At 38.1% G+C, this 21,620-nt stretch overlaps 1 pseudogene; it reads right to left on the bottom strand.

Annotated features, from left to right (window-relative positions):
* Positions 1-15,042: 15,042 nt before the first annotated feature.
* LOC118837295 overlaps positions 15,043-21,620 on the bottom strand; it is a 55,963-nt pseudogene continuing 49,385 nt past the window's right edge.

Here is a 21,620-nt window from a genome sequence, read left to right as displayed (position 1 = left end):
TGTTACTGGAAGGGATGAAGCATCTACTTTGTGTTTGAGTGTGTATGTGGGAAGGTATTGTACCTTATGTATATATATATGTACATATACACATATACCCATCTACAAACACATGTACATATATATATATATATATATATACATATATACATATACATACACACACATATTGCCGCTACTGTGTACAATGGGGTCCTGGTTCTTCTCACTTCTCTTTGTATCAGTTCATATAAGTCTTCCCAGGTTTTTCTAAAACCATCCTGTTCATCATTCTTATAGCATGAGAGTATTCCATCATAATTATGTACCACAACTTGTTCAGCCATTTCCTAAGTGATGGGAATTCTCTCAATTTCCAATTCTTTGCTACCACAAAGAGAACTGCCATCATTCCTCTACTGATAAGTTTGGGCTGGGTCAAATTTTGAAAAGACTTTTTTCCTAGCAAGAACAGTAAGGAGCTGATTGACTGCAGGCCCTAAGTATGGGTGCTACTTCAGTGCCTGATTCACTGATGACTTCTACAAAGCCTCAAATCATCATCAGGCTTCAGTGTAGGAATGATTGGGTTACCCCACTGGCATGTAGAACTGAACTAAGAATACCTTGTTTGATTAGATACTTAAGCTCCCAAATATTTTTTCCTTGGAACATGGTGTTTTAAAGCCATTGATGGCTATTATACCATGCATTTCCCATTTCCAGATAATTGTATTGGCAAGAGCTCCCTCCCTATATACTATGGACTACATTGCTAGCAAATATTATTCTGTAAATTTCTTTGACATATAGTGATCCAGGCATTCATTTATCTACTTGATAAACATTTAAGTGCATCTATGAGCAAAGAACTGTGCTAAGAGATGGGCACACAAAGAAAAAAGTCAAAATAGTACCTGCTTTCAAGGAACACATGATTGGAGGAAATGACATATATTTTGATAAGAAAACATGAAGTAATTTCCCCATAGGGACAGCTAGGTGGCACAATGGATACAATTCCGGGCCTGGAGTCAGGAAGGCCTGAGTTCAAATTTGGCCTCAGATACTTAGTAGCTTAGTAGTGTGACCCTGGGCAAGTCACTTCACCCTGTTTGCCTCAGGTTCCTCATCTATAAAATGAGCTGGAGAAGGAAATAGCAAAACACTCCAGTATCTTTGCCAAGAAATTCCCTAAAAGGGTTTCGTGAAGAGCTGGACACAGCTAATTGACTAAACAACAACAACAACTTTTCCCTGTCAAGTTTGGCTCAGGCAGGAGGGTTTCACTGTGAACACACAATCATGCAGTTTTGCCATATTGTTTTATGACATCTCCAAATTGTGGTGTTGAGACAGATGGCTCAGCTTTCCAATATAAATAAAATCATATGTTCTCCAGGTTCAAGATTTCTAGGAATATTGATATAGCCTTACACCAAATTATACTATGTGGGTTTTATAAAAAGCTTTACAAAGCAATTTGGTGGACATGTTTACTGACATAAGAAGGGTACAAGATGAAAGGGTATACCCTGTTTCATTGTTGTCCTGGGGCCCTTGCTTTGATATGATTTAGGGAAATGCCTTAGGAATTTATTGTCAAAATCCAGGTAACCAACTTGGTCCAAGTTGCTTGCTGACTGATTCTGGCTGGCATGCATATGTTAGGTGCTGTATGATTTTATACTAAAACAGACAAAGGTAATTGGGTAATCTAGGATATGCAAATTCCAGCCAAATAGACCAGTCATGAGTAAGTCAGATTGGGTTAAAAGTAGGAGTCAGTGGAATTCCTTTGGGGGTGGGGCAGAGACAAGATGACAGAGTAAAAGCAGCAGCTTGCTTGAGCTGTCCTCCAAACCCCTCCAAAAACCTGTAAAAATGACTCTAAACAAATTCTAGAGCAGCAGAACCCACAAAATGACAGAGTGAAACAAATGTCCAGCCCAAGACAACTTGGAAGGTTGACAGGAAAGGTCTGTTGCACCAGTCTGAGAGAGGAGCACGGCCCAGCATGGGCCACACCAGCACAGACCGGGACCTAGCAAACCCGGAGCATACCCAGGGGACTGAATCACTGGTGTTTGTAATGGTTTCCAGGTTTCTCAACCCACAAATGCCAAAGACAACTTAGAAGGTCAGTAGGAAATGTCTATCAGACCTGGGTGAGAGAGGAGGGCAGTCCAGCCCCAGCCCCAGGGTAGTGGCAGTGGTGGTAGCAGCTGCTTCTGGAGCTCTCAGCCCATAGACGGTGGGGAGATTGAGAGGCTAATCAGAGGGGGATTGCAGGGATCTCTTTGCTGGTGCTGAGGCAGGATTCTCTTGCTTTGCCCATGCCTGGATCTGGGTCATAGTCCTGGGTGACAGTCCTGGGGCAAGAAGGACTGTTGGCATGGTGCAACTTGTGGCAGCAATGGAGAAGGAATGCTCCTCACAGTTCCAAGGCAGAAAAGAGTGCTTGTGGTCAGTCACAGATCAGAGCATAGACCCGGAGAGGTGTAAACACCTCTCCTTTGATCATGCAACCTTGGAAGAACTGAAAATTTACAGGTCCCTAGAAACATCTCTGAAAATAGCTTCACAAAACCCTTGAAGCTTGGGACAGTACGCCCTCCACGTTGGAAGCAGAGTCCTATCTTAACAAAGAGTTAAAAAGTCCAGTAATTGGCTGAGAAATGAGCAAACAGCAGAAAAAAATCAGACTATAGAATCTTACTTTGGTGACAAGGAAGATCAAAACATACAACCAGAAGAAGACAACAAAATCAAAGCTCTGACAACTAAAGCCTCTAAGAAAAATATGAATTGGTCTCAGGCCATGGAAGAGCTCAAAAAAGGATTTTGAAAATCTAGAGAAGTAGAGGAAAAATTGGGAGAAATGAGAGTGATGCAAGAAAATCATGAAAAAGAGTCAACAGCTTGCTAAAGGAGACCCCCAAAATACTGAAGAAAATAACACCTTAAAAATAAACTAACCCAAATGGCAAAAGAGGTCCAAAAAGTCAATGAGGAGAAGAATGCCTTAAAAAGCAGAATTGACCAAATGGAAAAGGAGGTCCAAAAGCTTCCTGAAGAAAATAATTCCTTAAAAGTTAGAATTGAGTAAATGACAGCTAATGACTTTATGAGAAATCAAGAAATTATAAAACAAAACTAAAAGAATGAAAAAATAGATGACAATGTTAAATATCTCATTGTAAAAAATGACTGACCTGGAAAATAGATCCAGGAGAGATAATTTAAAAATTGTTGGATTATCTGAAAGCCATGATCAAAAAAAGATCCTAGGTAGCAGCTTTCAAGAAATTATCAAGGAAGACTGCCCTGATATTCTAGAACAGAGGGTAAAATAGAAATTGAAAGAGTCCACTGATCACCTCCTGAAAGTGATCCCAAAAGGAAAACTCCTAGGAATATTGTAGCCAAATTCCAGAGTTCCCAGGTCAAGGAGAGAATATTGCAAAAAGAAAGAAACAATTCAAGTATTGTGGAAACAGAATCAAGATAACACAAGACTTAGCAGCTTCTAAACTAAAGGATAGGAGGGCTTGGAATATGATATTCCGGAGGTCAAAGGAGCTAGGAATAAAACCAAGAATAACCTACCCAGAAAAACTGAGTATAATACTTCAGGGCAAAATATGGATTTTCAATGAAATAGAGGACTTTCAAGCTTGCTTGATGAAAAGACCAGAGCTGAAGAGAAAATTTGACTTTCCAATACTAGACTCAAGAGAAGCATGAAAAAGTAAACAGGAAAGAGCAATCATAAGGAACTAATTAAAGTTGAATTGTTTACATTCCTGCATGGAAAGATGATACTTGTAATTCATGAGATCTTTCTCAGTATTAAGGTAGTTGGAGGGAATATACACATACAACACACACACACACATACACACACACAGAAATATGTAAAATTAAGGGGTGAGAGAGGAATGTACTTGAAGAAGGGAAAAGGGAGAGGTAGAATGGGGTAAATTATCTCACATAAAATAGGCAAGAAAAAGCTATAAAGTGCAGGGGAAGAGGGGGGAGGTGAGAGGGAATGAGTAAACCTCACTCTTATTGGATTTGGCTTGAGGAGGGAATAACATACACACTAAATTGGGTATGGAAACCCATCTTACCCTACAGGAAAGTAGGGGGAAAGGAGATAAGAGAGGGGGGGATAATGTAAGAGAGGGCAAATGGGAGGAGGGGATAATCAGAAGCAAACACTTTTGAGGAGGGACAGAGTTGAGAGAATAGAATAAATGGGGATGGGATAAGATAGAAGGAAATATAGTTAGACTTTCAGAACATGACTACTATGGAAGTGTTTTGCATAACGCTTCCTATATCGAATTGCTTGCTTTCTCAATGAGGACGGGTGGGGAGGGAGAAAGGGAGAGAATGTAGAACTCAAAGCTTTAAAAATGAATGTTAAAAATTGTTTTTACATGCAACTGGGAAATAAGATATAAAGGCAATGGGGTAAAGAAATCCATCTTTCCCTACAGGAAAATAGAAGGGAAGGTGATAAGAGAAAGGAGGGGAGAATAGAAGGGAGGGCAGATTGGGGGAAGGGGCAATCAGAATACACTCTGTCTTGGGGTGCGGGGAGGGGAGAGATGAGAAAATTTGAAGCTCAAAATCTTGAGGAAGTGAATGTTGAAAACTAAAAATAAATTAATTAATGAAAAGAAAAAGAAATCCCCAAATCTCAGTTTGACATGTAAAAAAAAAGAATTCCTTTAGAGCCAGGGGCTGTTCTATGGATATTCATCAATCACTTTCTCTGTCTCTATTTACATGCTCTTCCTCATAATGAAGAGGACTGATCTAACTTGCCTTCATCAAGCAGCAATTCTTTCACTGCACAGGCTATTGATTCTGTCTTTGGGGGAAAACCCGACAACAAAAAGCTTATGAAAAATGATTAATCATGCTAACAAGACAGGATAGATAGAACACTGAGCTTGGTATCAGGAAGACCTGAGTTCAAATTCAGCCCCAGACACTTATAGGCTGTAGCCCTCAGCAAATTACTCACTAGCTATGCGATCCTGGACAAATAACTCCTCCAAGTCTCTCTTTTCTCACCTGTAGAATGGGGACAATACTAGCAACCACTTCATGGGGTTGTGAGAATCAAGTAAGATTATAAGATGCTTTGCAGGACTTAAGGGGGCATGTAAATGAGAACTTGTTATTGGGGGAAATTAAGTTTCCATCCAAGATTCTAGAGGGTAGAAATGATAGTTTATTTCATTTTATATAATGTGGTTCAAAAATAGATACCCCTCCCCCTCTGCCCAGAGCACCTAATTCAATTTTGTTGACATTTAGCAGGTGCCAAGCACTGTGCTGGGGATCAAAAGGCCACAATGGAATAGCCCTTCCTTTCAAGGAGTCCAATTTAAGAAGTCCTTTCACCAATGGGAAGGATTGGGATGTCTGCCAGGCAGTTTTTGAAAGAGTGTTTTGCCCATGTGTTCAAGTTCTTACTTATGGATGAAAAGGAAACACTTTCCAATATCTTCTCTGATAAAAATTAGGAATATTCCATAGTCATTGCCTCACAGAAAACTGTTTTTTTGAAAACTGTCGCATAATCTATTGCAAGTAGCAATGTTGGAATGTCAGCAATGTATGTACATACATAAGCGCACTGAGTGTGTTTGTCATATGTTGAGTTTACAAAGACATCAACATGATAAAAAGTGTCTTCTTCCCTTTTTTCTTTTCACTTATTTGGTGAAGATGGAGGTTAAGCCATGGCCTCATCAAGTCAGATTTAATACATTTTGGGCTCTTTGTTTTCCAGATAATCGACCAAATGATTAATCCCATGTGCCTACAATGAGTTCTCTGAGCTTTAAAGCTATGTCAGGAAGTCATAATATTGTAGAATTAGAGCTGGAGGGAACCTTAGACATAGTTTAGTTTAATCCTTCCATTTTACAAATGAATAAACTGAGGCTTAGGGAGGTGACGTGACTTGCACACAGGTAGTAAGGCATAGAAGTGGGATTTGAACTCAGAGCCAGTCTCTCTTTCCACCAACCATGTTGCCATTTTTGAAAACTCCATGAATGCCCTCTGCTGGTAGATTAAACTTTATTCTTCAAGTAAATATTTTAATTAGTGGTCACCTGTCAAGGAATACCCAAATATCTAAAGGTGTAAGAGAAGCCAATCCCCCAAATCCAACTTCATTATAAGAGGCAGAGATTCCACAATACTTGATAGGCAGTAAAGCTAGTTACTGCTTTTCTCATGCCAGAAATAGTTTTATAGCAATATAGCCTATTGTTTCAAATATAGGCTGTTATTTTTAACCAGATCATCTACTATAAATCTTATTTTGTTTTATTTTATTTTGTTATTTTTAACCACATCATCTACTATAAATCTTATTTTATTTTATTTTGCTTTATCTAGTATAAATCTTGCCTGTAGCCTGTGACTTTGCTTCAATGGGTGTCTGTCCACCAGTCCCTTAGGCTCTCCTGGTAAAAGCAGGAGGATCATATGTCCCATTTTCTATCGGGCCCCAGGGCTGACTCTTCCCCCTACTTTTTTTGCCAAAGGGCAGAAGGGCAAATCTGCTAACAGAATGTTCTAGCTGTTATTACAGTTCCTTGTTATTGTTAGTATGTGTGTGTGTGTGTGTGTGTGTGTGTACTCACATGTGTGAATTTTTAGCATTTGCTATCCACTATGGGTCTGGCACTGTGCTGAGTACCTTATAGGCATCATTTATCTCTTTTGATCCTTACAACAACCCTGTGCCATTAAAATGTGTTATTTTACAGTTGAACAAAGTGAGACAGACAAAGGTTAAGTGACCTGCTTAAGGTCATACATCTATTAAACGTCTGAGACTGGAACCGAACTTGCATCTTCCTGACTCTAAACCCAGTTGGTACTCTACATGCTACTCCATCTAGCTGTCTCTATCCAGGTTCCCAAGGAGCCTGTACTCAGTTACACAAAAGAAAGCTGAAAAGGGAGAGGGAGGCCACCAGAGGGATGGGGAATGATGTTCTGTGGAGTTGAAACCACATAAAGATATTGATGAATTGTTCAGTCATTTTTGTCAGTTGTATCCAACTCTTCGTGAACCCATTTGGGGTATTTTTTTTTGGCAAAAATACTGGAGTGGTTTGCCATTTCCTTCTCCAGATCATTTTACAGATGACAAACTGAGGCAAACAGGGTTATATGACTTGCCCAAGATCACACAGCTAGTAAGTGTTGGAGGTTAGATTTGAACTCAGGGAGATGAGTCTTCTTCACTTCAATGGAAAATTGAGAATTATTTGGGAATGTTCTGAAAGTTCTGAGGCTTTGGGAGGAGTGTAGTATTCTACCTTCCTGCTACCTAATCAGAGCAGAGGGGAGGCTGAGAGAGTTGAGAAGGCATTAATTAACCTTTTGTTAAGAAGGGTTCTTAAACTTTTGTGTGTGTGTGTGTCTGTCACCAATACTTTTGACAGTCATTCTGGTAAAGTCTATGGGTGCCTCCTCAGAATAATATATTTTTTAAAAATATTTTTAAATAATCAAACAAAATATATTGTGTTACAAAGAAAACCAATTATATAAAAATATTATTTTTTTTTAAACAACAACCCTTGCAAGTCTAAAGAATGACAGTTACAAGAATTTTGTGATGCTTATGACACTGGTGCAAAAGTCAAAGAGAGATTGCCCTAATTTTCAGCCAATAATAACCAGTGAGGTAAGAGCTCTGGAAAGAAGAAAAAATACACCATAAAAAGATAATTGCATAACTTGGCTGCACACATTGGCTTTACATGGTAGATATCATCATGAGCTCATTCGAATGTACCTGATGGGCTTTTGCTCTTGGCAGTCCAGCCTTCCCTATTAAACAACTTAATGAAGTAGATGATTTTCTTAGGAGCAGTATAACCCTTTTCCTTTGGGGTATTACAGTCCTTTGCAAGGAAGAGAAAAACAAAGACTCATAGAAACCCCTTTTGCTTGTACTTTTCTTTATGGAACAGGCTCAGAGTGGTCTTATTTGAAAGGCAGAGAAAGGCAGGGAAAAACCTGAGGGGGATGGTAAGTCCTTGAGGAGTTTTCTGGGAAATGGGAAGACATTTCTGAAAATTCCTTTGCATTTTTATTGTACAATGAAAGGCAGACAACTGTGCCTGTTTGATGGAAGCAGAAGAATATAAAGTTCTTTAGAAAATCTATCTTTTCAAGAGACAATATTCATTGCCTATTTGGTAGATAAAAAGAGAGTAAGGTAAATTTTCTATTATGTAGGGGCTTTCAGAGCCAAAAAGCGGTTACTGATTAAATTTTTGTAGTAAAAATCCCAAAGTTATTGGGTCCTAATCATGTTATGGAGATCTTAGTTCTCTTAGAGGGAAAATCTAAGGGGGAAAATAAGAGAGAAAGAGTAGCTATTTCAGCCCAGCACTTAAGGCTAGGAAAAGTTTATTATGTTAATAATCATTTCCCCTTTATCTCCAGTTGTTTTTGCCCATTTCTCTCTCTGGTGCTAGACAAGTAAGGAAATTCTAATTCCTCCTCGAACTTTGTGAAAACGTGGTCTATGATGAAAGTGAATTTTATAGAACTGTTGAAAGATAAGTATAGGAGTCAGAAAGACCTACCTCTGATATATACCAGGATCATAGGGGCTAGAACTGGAAGAAACCTAAAAATCCATTGGGTCTAAACCCATGTTTTTTACAGATAAGGATTCTGAGGCTAGCAGAGATTCAGTGGTTTCTCTAAGTCACAAAGGTAGGGAGTGGCAAAGCTAGAATTTGAATCCAGATCTTTTCAGTTCAGTTGCTGGATTTGTTCTGTGGTATCACACTAGCTTACTAGAAATGTGTCTGTGGGCAAATCATTTAACCTCTTAGTTTCCTAGGCAAATCTCCAAAACGATAACTTTTAGGCAACAGTGGATGGAGTTTCCATGTTCAGGAGTTTCCTACACTAATGAAATCATAGGATTGGACCCCAAAACCCTGCCCAAAAGAAAAAAAAAGAAGGAAAAGAAATAGTATGTTAGATCTAGAAATCATCTTGTATAACCCTAGTCCTTATTTTATAGTTGAGAAACTGAGACTCGAGGAAGTTATGACAGAGCTACAGATATAACACACACAAACACTAATCCATACATACCGACACATACAGAAACACACACACATGTACGTATTATTTTGAGGTTTGGATATCAAAATGGAGAGTAATAGGGTATCTAGGTAGTGAAGGGATAGAGTACTGGGTCTGAAGTCAGGAAGACTCATATTCCTGAGTTCAAATCCAGCCTCAGACACTTACTAGCTGTGTGACCCTGGGCAAGTCACTTAACCCTGTTTGCCTCAGTTTCCTCATCTGTAAAAATGAATTGGAGAAAGAAATGGCAAACCATTCCTGTATCTTTGCCAAGAAAAATGGGGTCAGGAAGAGTTGGATATGATGGAAAATAACTGAAGGAAAAAAGGTTACATTTTAGTCAGGAGCTGTCCTTTGTGGAACCAAGACTTGGAATCTGCAGTAGCTGCAAGCAGAAACAGTTAATAAATATGAAGGTATATATATATATATATATATATATATATATATGTGTGTGTGTGTGTGTATATATATATATATACATATGTATATATATAGAGAGATATAGATATATATCTTTATTGCTCAAAAGGAAAAAAAAAGAATCCTTTGTGCACTGACTTCAAATTTTGCCATTAATTGCCAACATTTTCCATAGGTTGCTATGAGTGGCGTAGAAAAAACAAATAGGATTAGAGTACAGTTATGGGCTGGACTTAAGTTTTGTAAAGGCTGAGTTTATTTATTTTTATAAGTATAGCCCACATTTATATCACTAGGTTATAATTGAACTGAATATAAATCAAACATGGCAAAAACATCTATTTCCTGTGATAAAAGGTGGTTGGGTATCTCTTGGTAAGTGGCTGCAGCAACTGACATGAACACTTCACATGTGTCTGTCAGTGCACTTAAATTCAACCTATTCCAGGTCCATTAAAGGGTGAGATATTGTAGAAACAATACTTTGATTGGGAATCAGGAGACCTGGGTTCTCAGCTCTGCTCTTATGTGATCTTGAATAAGTAATTAAATTTTTCTCAGATTCAATTTCCTATTTTATTTTTTAGAAAGTTCTAAATGTGAATGCATTTTTCTCTATATTGAACCCAAATCAACTACCCTCTTATTTCTACTCATTATTCCCAGTTCTAGATCTTGGGCCAAGAAAAATAAAGGAAAGTCCTCTCTTAAATACTTAAAAATGGTTATCGTATCAGTCCAGGGCCACATAATTAGCAAATGTCAGAAAAAGGATTTCAACCTAGATCATCCTTACTCCAGGTCTATCCACTATGCAACACTGCTCTTTACTCCTGGAGAGCAAACTAAAGAATTAGATGCAAAAAAAATATGCAATTGTTTTTGCTTTTTTTGAAATTAAAAACAAGTGGCAAACCCAAAGAAATGCAATAAAATTTTTTCTTCTGTAAATATGCATTGTGGGGGGAAATGCGATAATTTTCTTATATTGTACTAATAGCCTGCTGTCTAAGGTGGTTTAGAACAACATTTGACTTTGAAAGAAAAAAAAATTTTCTCAAATCAACATGATCATGTAAATGATCAATATCCAAAATGTAGTCAATACTTTTTTATTTTTATTTTTTTATTTTATATTTTTTGGAGAGGGGAAGGCAGGGCAAACCCCAAGGTCACTCAGCTAGTACATGTGTCAAGTGTCTGAGGTCGTATTTGAACTCAGGTCCTCCCAACTCGAGGGCCGGTGCTCTACTCACTGTGCCACCTAACTGCCCTATAGCCATTACTATCTGTGGAACTGTGCTAAGTATTTGAAGAAACACAAAGATAAATAAGACATAGTCCCTGCCTTCATAGAGCTCCATGTCTAGTAAGATCAAAAATTTAATACATAGGCTACTACTCCATGCCTGGAATGCACTCAGAACACATTCCTATCTGTTGAAATAATTTTCTTCATTCAAGTAAGGTAGCTGCACCATTTGTTTAAAGAGTGTAGGATTGTAGCATGTGTTGGAGAAGGAAGGACAACCATCTATGAACCCGATGTCAAACACTTACTGCATTACCTTGCCACTCTCTAATGTGTTTATCATCTAGCAGTCTTCATGGATTAAAAAAAAACCATATAACAAAACCAAAATATCTGTAAGGCAAAATAAATTGGATAACATAATCTAGACCTTTAACTTTGAGAGGTCTCATAGCCTCCAAAGCGGCTTTGATATCTGAGCTGTGAAGGACACTGGTATACACAGAGATTGAAAAGCTGCCTGTGGGTATGGGAATGTCTGTGTCAAGTGCATATGCTCCCTGCTAGCAGTAAGGTGGGTTCTGTAGCTGATCTTTTATGATTAGCCATCAGGGACCTATTCTATGAGGTCTTAAAGGCAGGTAAGCTCATGCCTACAAACTGCTGATAGTTGAGAAAGCGGAGATCTAACTGTAAAAATAACAAATTATTTTCTTCAGCATATGGACTTCAGCATAAAGGTTCTTGTGAAAAGAAATGCCTTCCCCCAACTTTTGCATTTAAGTAACTGTCTAAGGAATTTTGCTCACATGTTAAACATTTGCCACTTCCAGAGATGGGGAAAGTATATTAAATAAATTAGATATTTAATTGGGCTCAGCAATTTTCCATGTTATAATTTAATTGCTTTAAATGTATTTGGGATTTACAAACCAGACCTTAATATTAATTTAAATCCTGGATGTAATGAATTAACTTCTTATCCTTGGAACAGAGTTACTCAGGCTATGAAACTTCCCAATATAATTGGCCAATGCCTAGAGATAAATGAATGATGAAATAATACTGACAGAAAGATAGTTGCCTCCAGACTCATAATTAAATTAAAATTTTCTGATGTCTTATAGTATGGCTTTTCTATGGATAGGCTAAAGACCCAATAAGCCATCTTGCCTTTTCACTGAAGCAAATCATTTAGGGTTTTTGTTTGTTTGTTTTATGATAGCAGTTCCAATATTTTGTATTATTTCCTCCACTTTGAAAGTTCTTATTTCTCTTTGGTTTTTTTCTTGAATAGCTTCAAGGTCATTTCAGTTTACTCTTATACATTTTTATAGCTCCTTATCCTATTCTTTGGATCTCACTGTCAAATGTAATGACAACCTTCCTCTAATTTTCTTTTGGGAGAGTGGGCCCAGCAACTTTCAGAAGGGTTGAAAAGTGTTGGATTGATTCCAATATGAGAATGTATAGCTGATGACATGTACATTTTTTTCTCCAACCAGGAATGAGTCAAGAACCCCCCAAAAGTCTTTGATACTGTCTATGCTGAGAATTTGCCCTGACCTCCAAATTCATAATCTACCCTGGGGAGCATTAACATTAAGGATTATTGGGGGAACTATAGAGGATTTGACAAGTGGGGTTAGGGGCAGACACCCTGTTAAGCTATACCAGCATATCTCATCGTAGCCAAACTTTATTTAAGCTTGGTGCAGTAACTTACTCTTTTATGTATCTAGGATGCCTTTCTGATTTAGTTTCTTAGTAAAACTTGCTTTTGAAAATCCCTTCTCTCTGTTCCCTCCTTTCTATCTTTACAGCCTCATTCTAGTGCAGTCCTCATTAACTCCCACCTAAACAATTATAATATCCTCTTAACCTATCTCTCTGCCTCTGCGTACTGCTGCCATATTGAACTTTCTTATGCCTCTGTATAATCATGCCTAGACTACCCCCCTCCTTCTCTAGAACCCTCTTCTGATCATGTCACTTCTCTATTCAAAGACCTTTAAGAGTTCCCCACTGTTTCCTGAATAGTTCAAATTCTCCAGCTTAATATTGAAGATTTTCTACAATCTGGGTCCAATTTATTTTTTTAGGCTAATTTCACCCTACCTCTCTCCAAACCTATAGAACTCTCTACTCCAGCCCAAGCTAGATTTTTTTACTATTTTCTGAATGACATACTCTGTGTGTTTTCTACCTCCACACCCATAGGATCATAAATTAAGAGCCAGAATAGAACATAGAAGGTGTCTAGTCCAGCTCTGTAATATTACAGATGAAGAAATTTAATGTGATTAATTAACTTTCTCAAGGTTACATAGGCAATAAGTGTCAAAGTTGGGATCTGAACCCTGATACTGTGACTTCAGAGTCAACATTCTTTCCACGGTACCACACTGCTTCTCATCATATATCCTTTTCCTGTGTAGCATCTACTTTGGGCTACTTACCCAACTTACCCTAATAGTTGCAGGTGGGGTCTCCAGATGGTGGTTCTAGAACCTTGGGTTCTAGAATACTGTGAAGCTTTGCACTTTTAACACTATAACTCTTGAACCCCCAATGGTGTAATTCCCTACCAACAGCCAGCTAATGGACACAATTAGCTTTACCCTATCTAACTACAATAAAATGTCATCATGGAGGCATCCTCTTGCCAATCACTGGCATTTAATAAGCTAGGTCATTGTTAGGAGAAGAGACAGGCAGAATGTGAGAGTGACAAAGGTGATATATAGTACAGAATGCTGGACCAATCACAGACTCATCCTCTCCAAGCTAAATATTTGCATTCAGCAAAAGCAGTGGCCTCAAGGCAAGATGAGTGTCAGGAGACTCAGTATTAACAGACTAGAGCATTTGTCCATGCATGAACAGTTTATTGCTGACCTGGAGGGAAAGCTGAGTCAGCACATAATCAGCAACAGTGGAAGAGAAGAGGAGTGGGCAGCTTTCAGAGACTTGGTGTATTGCACTGCATTTGCTCATGTGGGCCAGAACACCTGTAAATATCAGGATTGATGTGATGAAAATGATGGGGAAATTCAGAAGCTGCTAAATGAGAATTGAGAGCTCCACAGGGTTTATCATAGGATAACTTATTCATCTCCAAGAAGGCATCATTTACTTCCATCAAAAGCAAAGACTAAGTGAAACTTAGAGAGATGCAGGATTCATGGCTCAGCAAAGACAGATGAGATTCAATTCTTTGCCAACAGAAACATCCCAAGTACTTGAATGATACCCTGAAGATTATTTATGGGCCAAAGATCTTTGTTGCATTTCAACTACTCAGTACTGATGGAGCCACATTGATCAGTGACAAGGACATGATCCTGGAGAGATGGGCTGAATACTTCCATAGTGTTCTTAGCAGACTATCATTAACCAATGCTGAAGCCACTGATTATATGCCTCAGGTCGTAATCAGTTCCTCTCTAGCCATATGACCAAAAGAAGAAGAGGTACTGAATGCCATCATGCTCCTCTAAAGCAGCAAATTATCTAGTGCTGATTCCATCCCAGCAGACGTTTACGAGGTAGGGTGTCCATTGCTTATAAAGAAGCTGACTTAAATCTTTTGGATTATGTGGCAAGAGGAGGCTATCCTCTAGGAGGTCAAGGATGCCTCCATTGTCTATCTCTATAAAGGAAAAAGGAACATGCTGTCCCGTGATGACCACAGGGGGATCTCTCTCCTTGTTATTGCTGGCAAGGTCTTTGCCAGAGTCCTCCTTCATTAGCTGATCAATCCTCTGGAAGATGGTTGCTTGCCTGAGAGTAAGGTAGAAAGGACCATAGAATGGTTGACATGATGTCTGCTGCCTGATAATTCCAGGAGAAATTCCAGGAACAGAACAGAAGTCAATATACAATGTCTGTCAACCTGACCAAGGCCTCTGATACTGTCAGTTGTGAGAAGGCACTGTGCTCTCTGAGTAAAGTAGAATTTCATTAGCTCAAAAGAAATGTGAGACACGCAAATTTAGAGATTCTACTTCAAATATTCATATGGACTATTTGTGCCCAACCTGTAGTAGAGTGGGTAGAGTGTTTTGAGCTTGTATTGGTCCGATGAACCACAGTTGGACACGCTATATCTTGATTCCAACACAGTGTTGTCATTTTGGGCCTCTTCAAGAATGTAGGACAGCAACCGACCAACCAACGTGAGGGCCCGTGGAAGATCATGGCAACACTACGTTGCCTTGAAAAGTTTGTCAGTATTTGTGATGGCGCGCTTGCACAGATTCTGGATGAAGGACAACGCGCTCATGTTTCCCAGACACCAATGGAATGAAACAGGGCTGTGTGCTTGTTCCCACTCTCTTCAGCATGATGTTTTCCATGATGTTGTCAGATGCCTTCAATGAGGATGAAAATAGCATCAAGGTTAGCTACTGCAATGATGGGAAATTATTTAACTTGAAAAGGTTACAAGCCAATACTAAAAATGGAGGGAGAGTTGGTTTATGACTTTTTATTCACAGATGATTATGCATTCAGTGCAGCCTATGAGCCTGAGATGCAATAGAATATGGATTAATTCTCTGTCACCTGTGCTAATTTTGGCAATCAATACCAAGAAAACAACGGTCCTCCGCTAGCCAGCACCAACTTTCCTTATGTGGAACCATTGGTCACAGTAAATGGGGACATTTTAAATACTGTGGATAGTTCACTTACCTTGTCAGTATACTTTCCAGGTGATGTGGTTGATGCATATATTGCCAGAGTTAGGTCAGCATTTGGAAGGCTCCAAAAGAAGGTGTGGGAGAAAAGAAGTTTCAGGCTGCGTATCAGACTGAAGGTCTGCAGAGCCATCATGCTGACTACACTGTTACATGCCTATGAGATCTGGACAGTCTACTAGTGCTATGCCAGTGAACCAAAATACTTCCATTTGAATTGTCTCAGGAAGATCCTGAAGATTACCTGGCAAGATAAGGTATGAGACACCGAGGTCATCTTTAGAGCTGAAATGACATTCAAACTCTTTTGCACAACTCTGAAGGGCTGGCCACATAGTTTGAATGCCAAATGCATACTTCCCCAACAGGTTATTTTATGGAGAACTCACACAAGGTAAATACTTACGTGGTGGTCAGAAGAAGCAGTAATAGGACACTCTCAAGCTATCTCTGAAGAACTTTAATATTGACTGTGAGATATGGGGAATGCTGGCACAGGACTGTTCAGCATGGCATGCCCACATCAAAGAAGGTGCTGTACTTCATGAGCAAAGCAGAATTGTAGAAGCACAAAGGAAATGAGAGCTGTGCAAATCTAGAGGGACTTCCACTTTAAATGTTCTAATAAGACCATTTGTGCTTATGGTAGTGCCTTCCATACTTATATTGGATTGATCAGCCACAGATGAACACTCTGACTCCGAGTGTGATATCACTGGTCGTCTTCAAAAACAAAAGATGAACAACAACTACCCTGGATTCTAGAATATTCTGAAGCTCTGCACTTTAAACACTATAACTCATAAACCCCTGGTTAGTATAGTTCCCTACTAACAGTCAGCAAATAGACACATTTAGCTCCTAGCAAAGGAGATGGCAAGAATTGTTAAGAATAGTAGTGATAAACCATTTTCCTGATGAATCTGGGATACATTCTCACAAATACATATGGCACCTGTGAGAAGAGTGGGCACAAACTTAGAGTATAATAGCAGTGATGCAAATACTTAGGGAACATATACAACTGCACTCTGTAGACCGGACTCTGCCATCATCACACTCCCAGGAAACTTCTTCACCAGGAAACTCATTATCCTTTAAGATTGCATCAGCTTTGATACTTACACCTCTTCAGTATCCTTGGCATTCATTAAACTTGTGATTGGCAGGCTATAGGGCAGAGTGAAGAACTCCTCCCAAAACTTCCAGTTAAAGGGAACTCACAGACCAACCAATTCTTCATTTCCCACCAGCTATAGTCCTTTGACTATACTCTACCATGTTACTGCACCAGAAACCTTGTCTCTTTCTTTTTCAGCTTTCTTTGTGTGTTGTCTTCCCCCATTAGATTGTAAGCTCCTTGAAGGCAGGGACTGTCTTTTTAAAATTTCAATTCCTTGTACTTCCCCTAGTCCCTGGCACGTAGTAGGCACTTAAATGTTTACTGACTGACTGACTTCTCCGGTATTGCTGGACTTTGAGAACCTTTCCCTTCTAGTAGAGTCCTCACAAACCTCCCCCTGCCCCCCACGCCCCAGGGTATAGTGTCTACACCAGAATACTGCTTAAATGTGTTCCTACAGTTTGTTCATCTTTGATTTATGAACCTAGGGTTTGTTCTCTTTTGAGTTGATAGACTATTTTCTTCTTTGCTTCTAGGGATCACACTCTTCGAATCTACTTCTGGTCTCAAGTGATTGTCTCTCTGTATCTCCTCAGCAGTGTCTGAAACTTTTTTGTAACTGTCTTTTTTCTCCTTTTTTCTTTTACCTTATGGTTGTACCTTATTTTGGCTGCCATTAAAAATATATAACTCTTATAGAATATGAATGTAATGAAATACTATTGTGCAATAAGAAATAATGAGTAGGCAGATTTTGGAAAAACCTGGGAAGACTTGTAGGAATTTATGCAAAATGAAATAAGCAGAACCAGGAAAACATTGTACGCAGTATCAGCAACATTGTGTGATGATCAACTATGAATGACTCAGCTCTTTTATGATGTAAGACAATTACAAAGGGCTCATGAAAGAAAATGCTATCTACATCCAGATAAAGAACTGATGGAATCTGAATGCAGATTGAAGTATATTTTTTTCATTTTTTTTTCTCCTGTGGTCTGTTTCTTCTTTCACATTGTGACTCATATGTTTAACATGATTGTGTGTATACACACACACACACACACACACACACACACACACAAAGAAAACCTATATCAAAACATACATACACAAATATATATGTATGCATACACATATATATTATACACACACACACACACACATATATATATATATATAATAGATATAATTTTTAGGAAGAGGGGAGGGGAGGGAGAAAAATTTGGAACTCAAAATCGTGTAAAAATGAATACTCAAAATTGTCTTTCCATATAATTTGGAAAAAAAAATACTACTAAAAAAAATGAAAAGCAAACAAACATTAAAAAAGTAACTCTTTTGCTCATATCAGTCCCATGTTAATCTTCAAATCCTACAATTTAGTTTTCTATTTCAGGTTTATTTTGATTTTATGTACTCTTATTATGTTGATTTAATTTCACTGATGCCATTTTATTTGGTGGTATAAATTAAAATTCCCAGCCTTAAGTAAGATTTTGCAGAGGAATTCCTTTCCAGGCTAGTATCCTACAGAAATACTCTCTTTTTCTTTGGGGCATATGGGAACCTTTGCTCCAATGAGGTCTGTATAGGAGATAGTTATACTTATGCCTCTGGTATTTTTCTGTCTCTTCTTAAGCACTTTTTGACCTTTTCTTTCTTCCTAATTACTTCTTGGCTTGTAATAACTGAGATAACTGGATTAAAAAAAAAAAAACTCCTACCACTGCCATTTTCAGGCTAATCAGGTCAGGACAAAACTGTTTTACTTTTGGCTAAAAGCTATTGTAAAGCTTTGGGAGTTAAGATCAGGTACAGATGAGATCTTTAGAAAATGTCCTAAGGTTCCTGGCAGAATAGGATTAAATAAGTTCCTTAGCTTACAAACAGGCTACATTGCAGAAGGGGTTTTATGAGACCAGTTGTGTGGAACTGACTTTAGTGTCTAACAAAAGGATGGCACTACAGTCATCCCTTCCACATTGCAGGGGTTGGGGCCCAGCCCCAATCCCCTCCCCCAAATCCAAAAAATCAGCATAAAATTTTTTGGCCCTCTGTTCACACCAGAGAAGAAGTCTGAATTTTTTCTTTTTCTTTTATGGGGTGTTTACAGTGCCTTTTTGTAAAATTTGGGCTAAATATTTGGTCATAGGCTCTGTGTCATCTGCTGGCCTTCACGTGTCATCTGTAGCTTCTGTAAAATTCCCCCAAAATTCCCATTTAATTTCTTATGCCAACCCCAATATATCTGAAACTACAGATGGGGAAAGTCTTGATGTGGAAGGGATGACTGTCATTTATGAGGTAGTCAGTACAACGGCAGGAACTTATATCTCTCTTGTTCTTGGATTGATGCTACTTGAAATTATCCTTAAGGAATCTGTAGAATTATTCTAAACAAATAAGGGACAGAGCATGAAGCCTTTTAGTACAGGGTTTGATCCATATTTTCCTGTTAGTGACCTTAGGGACTAGTCCCCTGACAACCAACAGAAACCTTCACTTGGTTTGGACTTTTGTTTCCTCCTGATTTAGTGTTCTGCTTTCCTACTTCCTTGTCCCTGTCTTATTCCTCAAAAAGCTAAAACTCTACCTGATGTGCTTTTTCTTTTTAAAAGTAATATATTTTATTTTCCCCCAACTACATGTTAAAACAATTTTTAACATTTAAAAAATTTTTTTGAGTTCCAAATTCTATTCCTCTCTCCCTCTCTGCCTTCCCCTCCCAGACAGTAAGCAATCTGATATCTATATGTATAATGTATATATATACATATATATATATATATAAAAAACTATACATGTACAATCATGTAAAACATTTCCATATTAATCATTTTGTATAAGAAGACTACAATAAAAGAAAAAGAATGAAAGAAAGAAGGTGAAAAACAGTATGCTTTGGTCTGTATTCAAACAATAGCAGTTCTTTCTTCAGAGGTGAATTGTCTTGTATTGCTGAGAATAGCTAAGTCATTCAAAGTTCTTCATTGTATAATATTGTTGTTACTATGTACAAGGTTCTCCTGGTTCTGTTCACTTCATTTTGCATCTGATGCTTTTTCTAGGATATCCAAAAATCTGAGGCATGAAGGTGAAAACCAGGATTGTCCTAGCACAACCGGGGAAAAAAGAGGAGTTTGTGGGTTTTTACTTCATAATAAAAGTCCCTGAAAGCCAGAAGGCCCTGATTTGAGCTATTGAAAGTAGTGAAGAATCTGGCTGGAGTGGTGAAGAAACAGGAAGGAGAAGAGAAAGGAACAGGAGAATAAAAACTCAGCCACAGATGGAAAAGCCAACTCTGATGATGTGGTGTTAGGAAATCAACTTTCGAGAAGGTTTCAGCTGCTCTTTCCCAATGGGCTGGATAAGGGATGAAGAAACTCATTGGAAGATGGCTGAATTGTCCTCTAGCACCACCTATGTAGTTTGAGAGAGGTGAAGTTTCTCAGTGGTACCTCTTGCTCCCCACTGTCCTCTTTGTTTTTACAGGAAAAAGCATAGGCTTTGCAGCTGATTTGCTGTTTGGTGAATGAAGAGCTGGCTATGATTGTCTTCATTCATTCACGCATTCATTTGTTCACAATTAGTTCAGAAAAACCTATAAATTGACGTAGCCAGTAAGCATTTGATTTTTTTAATAGTTAAAAAAGGAGGCATACTTCTCCATAGCAGGGAAAAGATATTCATTTGGGTGTAGCTTTCCTGCCTCTGTGATTATTAACACAGTGCTTGGCACAGAGTAGGTGATTAATAAATGCTTACTGACTAACTTTGACAACTAACTAATGTTGGCTTTGTTGGTTTGTTGATCAAAAGCCCAAGGCCTTAGCTTCTCAGCAGCTCCTTAGCTGCTGATTCCTTGTAGATGAACCTTAGGCCCTAAACCAATTAATTTGGAGGGTGGTTTCAGTGCCTTTTAAGGAGAAATAAGCCTACCCTACATGGCAGAGGTTGCTTCCATTATGCCCTATCTTTTGTGGCAAAATTCTTTTTTTTAATCAATTTTTTTTCATTTTCAGTTTCCAATTCTCTTCTACCCCTAACCCCCATTCATTGAGAAGGCAATAAAAACAAAACCCATTACAAATATGTATAGTCATGCAAAACAAATTCACACATTAACCATCTCCAAGAAAAGAAAAAGAGATGAAAATATGCTAAAATTTGCATTGAGTTCAACAGCACTCTATCTGAAAGTAGAAAATATGTTTTATCATTAGTCCTTTGGAATTGTATTTGTTCATTATCTTGATCAGAATTACTGTCTTTCAAAGTTGATTATCTTTACACTTGCTATTATTGTACAAATTGGTCTTCTGGTTCTGCTCACTTGACTTTGCATCAGTTTATGCAAGTCTTCCCAAGTTTTTCCAGAAATTATCTCCATCATTTCCTTCAATTTCTTTTTCTTGTTATAGTTAGAATGTCTAGTTGTAGAATAGTAAGGGGTTAATGGAAATCTTAACTTCACTTCTGATCTCACTGGAAAAGCTTCTAGCTCATCCCCATTACAGATAATGTTTATTATTGGTTTTAGATAGATGTTGCTTTCTCATTAAATAAGCTCCATTTATTCTCATGCTTCTTATTGTTTTTAATAGGATTAGGTGTTGTATTTGTCAAGAGATTTTTCATCATCCATTGAAATAATTATATTATTTTTGTTGGTTTTATGGTCAATATGATTAGAGTTTTGGTTTTGTTTATAGTTATGTCATATAGTCAATTATGCTTCTAGTTTTCCTAATATTAAGCCAGCCCTGTATTTCTGATATAAGTCCAGCCTTCTCACAGTGTATGATCTTTGAAATAGATTTCTGCAGTCTTCTTGTTAATATTTTCTTTCAAATTTTTGCATCAGTATTCATCAGGGAAATTGGTCCAAAGTTTTTTTTATTTTGACTAGTTGGCTTTGGTATCATGACCATATTTGTATCATATAAGGAATTTGGAGGGATACCTTCTATTTTTTTCAAAT

The sequence above is a fragment of the Trichosurus vulpecula genome, chromosome 2 (assembly GCF_011100635.1).
Source record: "Trichosurus vulpecula isolate mTriVul1 chromosome 2, mTriVul1.pri, whole genome shotgun sequence".
NCBI lineage: Eukaryota > Metazoa > Chordata > Mammalia > Diprotodontia > Phalangeridae > Trichosurus > Trichosurus vulpecula.
This window is presented reverse-complemented; position numbering and strand designations above follow the sequence as displayed.